A 9,070-nucleotide genomic window follows, 5' to 3' on the forward strand; every position below is an offset into this window, starting at 1 on the left:
ACAATTAATCTTCTTAATTAATTATAGCATTTTTTTCTTATTTATATCTATTTTTTAAATAAAAGAAAATAATTATATCGTGGATAACAATATACCTTCTTATAAAAGACTGAAAAAATTTCAAACACTAGACCCAATGAACTAGGTCCATTTGTAAATCCAAAAGTCTCTATTATTAGGTATTTTTATTCTGCATGTGGATATAAATACTAGCTAACCAATGGAGGCCATAGTTGGTAATTACTAAGTTTCTGAATTAAGTTTATTCCTCTAAAAAAAGGTTTGTTAAGTTTATGTAAATATTATTTTAAAGACAAACATTCATGTATATTTTCACCTTCTCTCTTCCATTAATTTTCTCTTCATCAGTTTAATTACAGAAAAGGATATTTTACATAAATTAGATGTAAATTGCTGTAAAATAGAAAGCTTATCATTTCATATTTTCATTACTATGTGCAGTTGTGTTGACATTGAGGTCGCTAATCAAAGCTACGTCGGAAAAGCATTAAACCGATAGGGTCTCGGTCAAAAGTTTTAATATATTGTGAAAGCCTGAAAGCTAATCATTCCAGACTGATTCAGTTTGCTATTTATTAAATTATATTTTAAATTTAATTTAATTGTGTACATATATAGATGTTCAATCCACTTATAATATTTTTATTAGAGCAACCCTCTCGAGGCCTTAAATCGCTAATGCTTTGTTTGAAACATTTTTTCAAGAAAAATAAAAAATAAGTCACCTATCATATTTATTCAATTGAACCAACTTGATTGCTTTGTTTGAAACATGAAAAAAACAGTAAAGAAAAAATAACTAAATTAAAGAAGAAAACACATATTTACATGTAATTTAAAATTATGTCAAATCTCTTTTTCTTTAAACTGAAGAGAAAATTAATGGAAGAGGAAAGGTGAAAATATTTTTTGTTACTTACTCGTCCCATTATAATTGTTATTTAAGAAAAAAAATCTTAAAATAATTATTATTTTATCTTTTTAATATAATATTAATTATTTTTTATTTATATCTCTAATAATATTTAATGATGAATAACATAATCTATAAATGAATTAATAATAATATAATCTATAAATGAATTAATAATGATATAATGTCGATTTTATAAAATTATTTTTTTTGTTTAATTATTATTTTTTTCTTTGTTATGTATAAAATAATAAAATAATCTAGGATGAATATTATTTTGGGATAGAGGGATTCCTTTTCTTTTTACCTTTATTTTCTGCCACTTATTATTGTCTTAAAGTATATATAGTAAATTTTTATGCATTTTACGACTAGAAAGGTTTTAATGTTATCTAATTTATATTTTAATAAAAAATTATTTTAAAAATAAATTTATACTAAATTTTAATATAAATCATTTACCTATTGTAACGATTATATATAATTTTAACGGGAAAGGAAAAGAGATTTGGCATTAATTTTCCTTTAATAATTACTGGTGGACCAAAATAGAAAGTTTCTTTTACAGCATCAAAATAGAAGCTTAAATTGGAATACTTAAAGAATTCATTAAAAGCCTATCAAATCTTTAAAAAGAGTTACTAAAAGAAAATTTAAATCTCTAAATATATTAATAAATTCTTAAGTGCATATGATGGGTGAGTTATTAAGTATTATATGGTCATGAAAGATTTTAATGAAATTTTTTAGTAAGTATTTTATTCTAAACTATCTATTTTGATTTGATTTGACGATATTGAAAGCACGTATGTGGTATGCATAATGTAATCAATAATAAAAACTTGAAGAAGTCATCTCTAGTAGAATTACGACTTTTAGTTGCACGGCCGTATCTTTCTAAAATTGAAATTGTATAAAGATTTATAATTTTTATTTACAAAATCATTATTATTTTACTACTTATCTGAAAATTAATTCAAAAAGTACTCCTATTACGAATTTAAAGAAAAATACCCCCAAATAATATAAAAGCCAAACGGACACTTATTAAAATTAATAGGCATGACATTGAATGATGTCATTCCTGAGGAGATATAAAAAATAGGAAGAAAAAAGAGAAAAAGAAAAAATTACCAAAGTATGGATGATATTGACGTTACACAAATATTTAATACTACTAAGTTAAGAAAATACTAATAATATTAAAATTATTTTTTTTACCGGTAAATACTAGTTTTTAATTAGTAGTAAATTAAAAATATTATTTTTGTTAATTATTATTAATAAATATAAATTAATAATAAATATATTAAGGATTAAGGTTTCAAATAATTTATTATTAGTAGTATATATATTATTACTATTTATTAATTTTATTTATTTTTAAAATGATTTGTTTTTAATCTATTGATGAAAAATTAATTAAAATCCATTACTTTTGTTAAATGCAAGGAATACTTTTAAAAAAATTAAAAAGAGTCTAAAAAAATCAATTTTCATTTTTCAATCATTAAATTCTATTAAAACCCATGTAAAATTACTAATCATTGACGTAAAGAAATGGAATCGAAGAGTGAATTCGCGCAGCGCTGTGTCCAAACAAGAAAGGGTTTTAAACAAATTTCACGGTTTTTCATTAAGATTTTTCAGTTACAGTTACAAAGCATGCCTTAAGAAATAAAATGTCAAAATTTTCAGCTAGCTATACATTCAGTATTTTAACGTTCAATTTTTGTTACATCTTTTTAAATGGATCACACCAACTATATATTTAGTATTTTTAGTCCAGAGACGAAGTCTCTGTTTTTGTCTTAGTATTGATAATGTTTTTGGTAAATAATTTTTTTAAAGTAATTATTAGCATTTTGAGACACTACTTAATTTTATCTCCTTATATTTCATTTTTACCTTTAAAATATTATTAATATAATATATGTAATTAAGTTTATAAAATAATAATTTACCTTTTAATATCTATTCATAATTATTATTTCAAATATATGTTTTAAAATACTGAAATTAATATATATATATATATATATATATATATATATATATATATAATTTTGTCTCCGAATATCTGTTTATAATTATTATATCAAATAAACTATTGTGAATTATTTTAAATATAACTATATATATAATTATTATTTACTATTAGGCTTTATTAAATAATTATGGATTTATAATAATATTTTTTATTTAGTAATAGTAAATGACTAAATGTAGTACAATTTTAGTCATCTGTTTAAGTTAAATATGTAAAAATTCTTAAGGGATTTCCTAGACTATCAATGATAGGAAACAACAGGATCTTGAAATCTATGGTTCTCACAAACAATCAATAAACAACAATAGATAATGATGTGTACCTTTCTCCATAGGAAGACTTGTACCTTTCTCCATAGGAACTTCTCTCCGGTGCACTTTGATTTCCTTGAAAGAGGAGAGAAATAAAATTTCACTTCCTTTAGCCTTTCTTTTCTGCCTCTCTCCGTTAGTGATGACTATCAGTGAGAGAGAACACTTTTCTGGTCAGGAAGGGGACCTTATATCACGTTAGTGGGTATTAAGCCCCTTTTATAACCACTACTCCCATCAAGTAGCAGTTAACCTAGAAACTTCTCCTATTAAGCCCAATTACAATTTAGCCCTTAATCGTTAATTATTTATTTATTAGTCCTTACATAAGTCACATATCTCTCACATGAGACATTAATTCTAACATTCTCCCACTTGGCTCATGTGACATTAATAAACATTATGGACTAAATAAATAAATAGATTAACTAACATAATGCGCATTAAAAATTGACTAAATTGTTCTATACATTGGGTACATCATAATTTCATGATTAAGAATAGGAACCAATTTGAGTCATGGCGGTTGTACATCATCTAATCGACATAGTCCCTTCCATGTACTACAAATTAGTCTTCTCCTTAATATGACCATTAGTTAGGAGTACATAATTGGTCCAACATAATGTCTTCATTCAAGACAAAACCTGTTAACATTACTCTAACACAAACATGCATGCAAACATAGAAAACAGGTAATCAGAAACATATTATAATTGAGCTCAGAGTGTCAGCAAAATTACATAAGGTAAATTACACTTAATGATCATCAATAACAATAATGCCCATACTTTCAACATGTTCTATAAATGTCTTGGGCGGTAATCCCTTTGTCAAAGGGTCAGCTATCATAAGTTTTGTGCTAATATGTTCTATTGACACTCTTTGTTTCTGAACTTCTTCCTTCACGACAAAGTACCTCAATTTCATATGTTTAGCACCCTTAGAGTACTTGTCGTTCTTACAAAAAATATTGCTGCGAAGTTATCACAATACATTTTCAGCGGCCTAGCAATATTGTCGACAATTCCAAGCCCTGAAATAAAGTTCCGCAGCCAATTAGCCTGAATTGTAGCCTCAAAACATACTACAAATTCAACTCTCAGATGCAACAACAACTGATGCATACAAAATTACTTTCATTTGTTTTCGTTCCATATCATTTCTAGGACATTGTGTGAGACTAAATCTGTCTCATTTCTAAATTAGAATAGGCGATGTTAAACACCTTTCCATCTTGAATTTCTCTAGCACTTTATCGATATATGTACTTTCTGAGATAAGCCTAACAATCCTTATGATCTATTATGGAATATTTCTATTCCTATCACATAGCTTACCTCACCCATATCTTTCACTTCAAAGTTTCTAGAGATAAATTTCTTAGTCTCATGAAGAAGACCAAGATCGTTAGCTGCAAGCAAGATATCATCAATATACAAAATTAGAAAATAACCTTACTCCCACTGACCTTCAGATACATACACCGATAAACAATATTTTCCTTAAATCTAAAGGAAATAATGGTATCATTAAACCTCAAATACCATTGGCGGGAAGCTTGCTTTAAGACTGTATATTGATTTCTTTAGTATACACACCATGTGTTCATTTCCTTCAACTGAGAACCCCATTGGTTGGTCCATACAAACATTCTTCTCTAAATCTCCATTAAGAAAGGTTGTTTTCACATCCATCTGATGTAGCTCCAAGTCATAATGGGCTACTAATGTCATAATAATCCTGAAAGAATCCTTTCGTGAGATGGGTGAAAACGTCTCTTTATAATCAATGTCATCTTTCTTAGTAAATCCCTTAGCAACAAGTCTAGCCTTGTAACGTTCAAGGTTGCCATGAGAGTCACATTTAGTCTTGAAGACCCACTTACAACCAACTCTCTTACAACCCTTTGGTAATTCTACAAGGTCCCAAATTATGTTCCATGGAATCTATCTCTTCTTTCATGACATTTAACCACTTCTCAGAACTATCACAACTTACAACTTGTGAAAACAAAACTGGATCATTATCATTAATGCTTAAGTTTGTTTTTGTTTCATGTAGGTATACCACATAATCATTCGAAATAACTGGTCTCCTTTTCTCTTTGAGACCTTCTTAATGCTACTTCTTGTGGTTCCTCCATAATAGGTTCATTATACATCATGGGTTCATTATTGTGTTGCTCCTCTTCATTAATTTTGTAGCAATAACTGAAGGAGCAATCACGTTACTGTTAGAGGCATAAGCTAAAAGGACTTACACTCTAATTTCTTTAATTTCCATTTCTCGTGGAACTATACTCCCACTGATTTCATCATTTCCAATGAACCTTGCATTTCCAGTTTTGACAATTCTCATACTATGATTAGAACAATAAAACATATACCCTTTTAACTTTTTTTTTTTGGATAACCAATGAAATATCCACTGATTGTTCTTGCATCCAATTTTCTTTCTTGCGGATTATAAATCCTTATTTCTGCCTGGCAACCCCAAACATGCAGGTGCCTTATACTAGGTATCCTATTTGTACACAGTTCAAAAGATGTCTTTGGAACTGCCTTACTAGGAACCCTGTTCAACAAATACATGGAAGTTTTCAAGGCATACATCCACAAAGATACGGGTAAAGTCTAATTGATTAACATACTCCTAACCATATCCATTAAAGTTCTATTACGCCTTTCTGATACACCATTTTGTTGTGGTGTACCGGGAATTGTGTATTGCACACAAATGCACGTTTCTGAACAAGCTTAGCAAATGGACCTGGGTGTTGCCCAGTTTCATCATATCTTCCGTAATACTTATCACCTCTATCATATCTAATAATTTTCACATTTATGTCTAATTGCCCTTTTACTTCATTGTAGTAAATTTCTAAGGCATCCATTGCCTAAGAAATCTCGGGCAGTAAGTAGACATAACTGTAACGTGAATAATCATCAATAATGGTGATAAAGTATCATTCCTTTCCGAAAGAACTAACATCAAAAGGTCCACAAATATCAGTATGCATAATTTCAAGAAGCTGAGTGCTTCTTGTAGCTCCTTTCTTTGTATGTTTTGTTTGTTTTCCTTTAATACAACCCACACAAATATTTAGATCCGCAAAATCTAGATAAGGAAGAATTTCATTTTTTATTAATCTTTCCATCCTTTCTCTAGAAATGTGACCTAAACGTTTATGCCACAAGAAAGCAGATCGTTCATTCACTAAACTATGTTTAGTGCCAACATTATGATGCAGAGTTAAAACAATTTCAACATACAAACTGTTTATTTCCAATTTATATAAACCATCACAAGAATATCAGTACCAATGAGATGATTATGCTTAAATAAATTGAAACATTCATTACCAAATTAAAAGAGTATCCAGTAACATCAAGTTTAGATAATGAAACTAAATGACTAGATAAACTAGGTACATAAAGAGTTTCCAGTAAATCTAAATGATGTCCAGTGTCGAGTTTTACGCAATAAGTCTCGACTGCTTACACTAGAGTTTCACTCTATTCCCCATGAAAATGAACTTCTCATTTGGGCTTATGGTTTGGATTGTAAGGAATCTCTGCATAATGTTAGAAACATGAGTCATACATCCAGAATTAATCCATCATGTATCATGGAAAACTTTAGTTAAGTTTGATTCAAAACATACACGAGCATTAAGCTCACTTTTCTTTTCGAACCAAGACTTGCACTTTAGATAATCCTTATGGAAATGTTTGGATTTCCTACAAAATTAACAATTATTTCCCTTTGATACCTTCCTTTGGATTTGCAAAGAGTCGTCATTGTTCTTTATTGACCCTTTGCCTTTATCATGCTTCTTCATAAATTTCTTTTCAAGCTCCTTGATTTCCTTGGTGGCTTACATAATGAACTGAGTGACTTCCTTGATTCTTAAGCCTTATTTTTTTTTTTTCTGAACTAACATACTGTGCAATCCATGCACATTCCATTTATCTTTCATGGTATTATAGTTCATTTAGAACGGGCCAAACTCAGACGGTAATGAGTTTAGAACAAACTGAACAAGAAAGTTCTCATTCACAGCCATTATATTCCCAAGGTCTTAAGTCTTGCTGCAATGTTTGTCATCTCAATGACATGTTCATACATAGTACGTGAACCATCAAACTTCATGGTGGTCAATGTACTCATTAATGTCCCAGCAACAGACTTATCAGCTGTTTGAGAACACTCTCCCACTAATCACATAAACTTTTTAGCACTTTCGATTTTAGGGAGAGTTGTCTTAATACTATTTGCAACAGTCATTCTCATCAACATTAGGCTGAGTCTGTTAGATCTTTCCCAAGTTTTATAATGGACTTTCTCTTCATTGCTACTAGCATCAATAAAAGTAACAAACTTTTCTTCCAACATAGCAAGATCATGATCCAAAACACTAAGGTGAAATTGGACTTGCTCATTTCAGTCAGAGAAGTTAAGCCTATTAAAATTGGCTCAAATGATACATAAGAATCCAATGAATTCAAAACATGTATTACATAATAAAGTTCACATAAGTGTTTTGAGACATAAAATACATGTCATACATATGATTCATTTAGATAACGGTTAATGTATATTGATGTTCTCCTTTGGGTGATACACCAACACACAACATACAAACATAATGATGCTAATAAAATTTTAACATTATTTGACAATTAAATATGCACCAATTAGTAATATCTATTTCCTTTGGGCATATAAATAAAACTAATGATACACACAAATTGCCTACAGTTATATTCATTAATTATAAGAACAACTAATCAACCTTTGGGCGATCCATAAATGCCTTATAACAATGAATTTCAATTACCCATAAACCAATAATCATATAATTTAGCATCCATTATTCTATGAGTAATTGGAATAATCATTAAGTTGGAATTAAATAATCTTACAAATTTGGTCACTTTGGTGACTAACAAATTCAACATACATTTAATTCCAACCAAGTATAATTGAAATAATCATTAATTTGGAATTAAATAACCTTACAAATTTGGCCACTTTGGTAACTAACAAATTCAACATACATTTAATTCCAACCAAATATGTATGGTCTGCACATACTTATTGCTATTAACAATTCATAGTCATTCTATTAATTTCATTCCAGGCCATAAAATAATATTTGCATTTATTTGTGTTTTTGCATTCAAACACGTTCAAGCAAATATGTAGCATATACATATATTTACTGTTACCAATAATTGCAAAACATTCACATTAATTTAATTACAGAATATAAACTTTCAATCCTTTAATCACCTTCAACAATAATTTTTTTTTTTTTGAAAAAAAAAGGATCAAGTGGGATTGGAAATAGCAAACATAAGGTTGCAAATAGCAATTTCCAAAATTTCATATTCTTCCCTACAATAAACGTACCTGCGCAGCTTTTCAAAATTGGAATTGAATCTTTACGTTAATGGCACGCTTACTTTCTTTCACCATTAGAAGTAAAAACTTTCTCCAAATTTAATATATACATGTCGTGTAGCTTTCTCTCCGATAATCATAAGTTTTCAAATAATCTTTCTCCAAAAATTGGTATTCAACAATAACAAAATATTGCCAATAAAACAATACATGCAGCGGAAAATAAAATTCATAAATTTCATAATTAGGATTTATGCATAATTGGAAGAAATTAAATTATCCCTAAATTTCATAATTAGGATTCATACATAATTGAGAGAAATTAAATCATTCTTGGAGAATCATAAATTTCATAACACATGCTCT

This window comes from Glycine max, chromosome 2 (genome assembly GCF_000004515.6).
Source record: "Glycine max cultivar Williams 82 chromosome 2, Glycine_max_v4.0, whole genome shotgun sequence".
In the NCBI taxonomy this organism is placed as follows: Eukaryota; Viridiplantae; Streptophyta; class Magnoliopsida; order Fabales; family Fabaceae; genus Glycine; species Glycine max.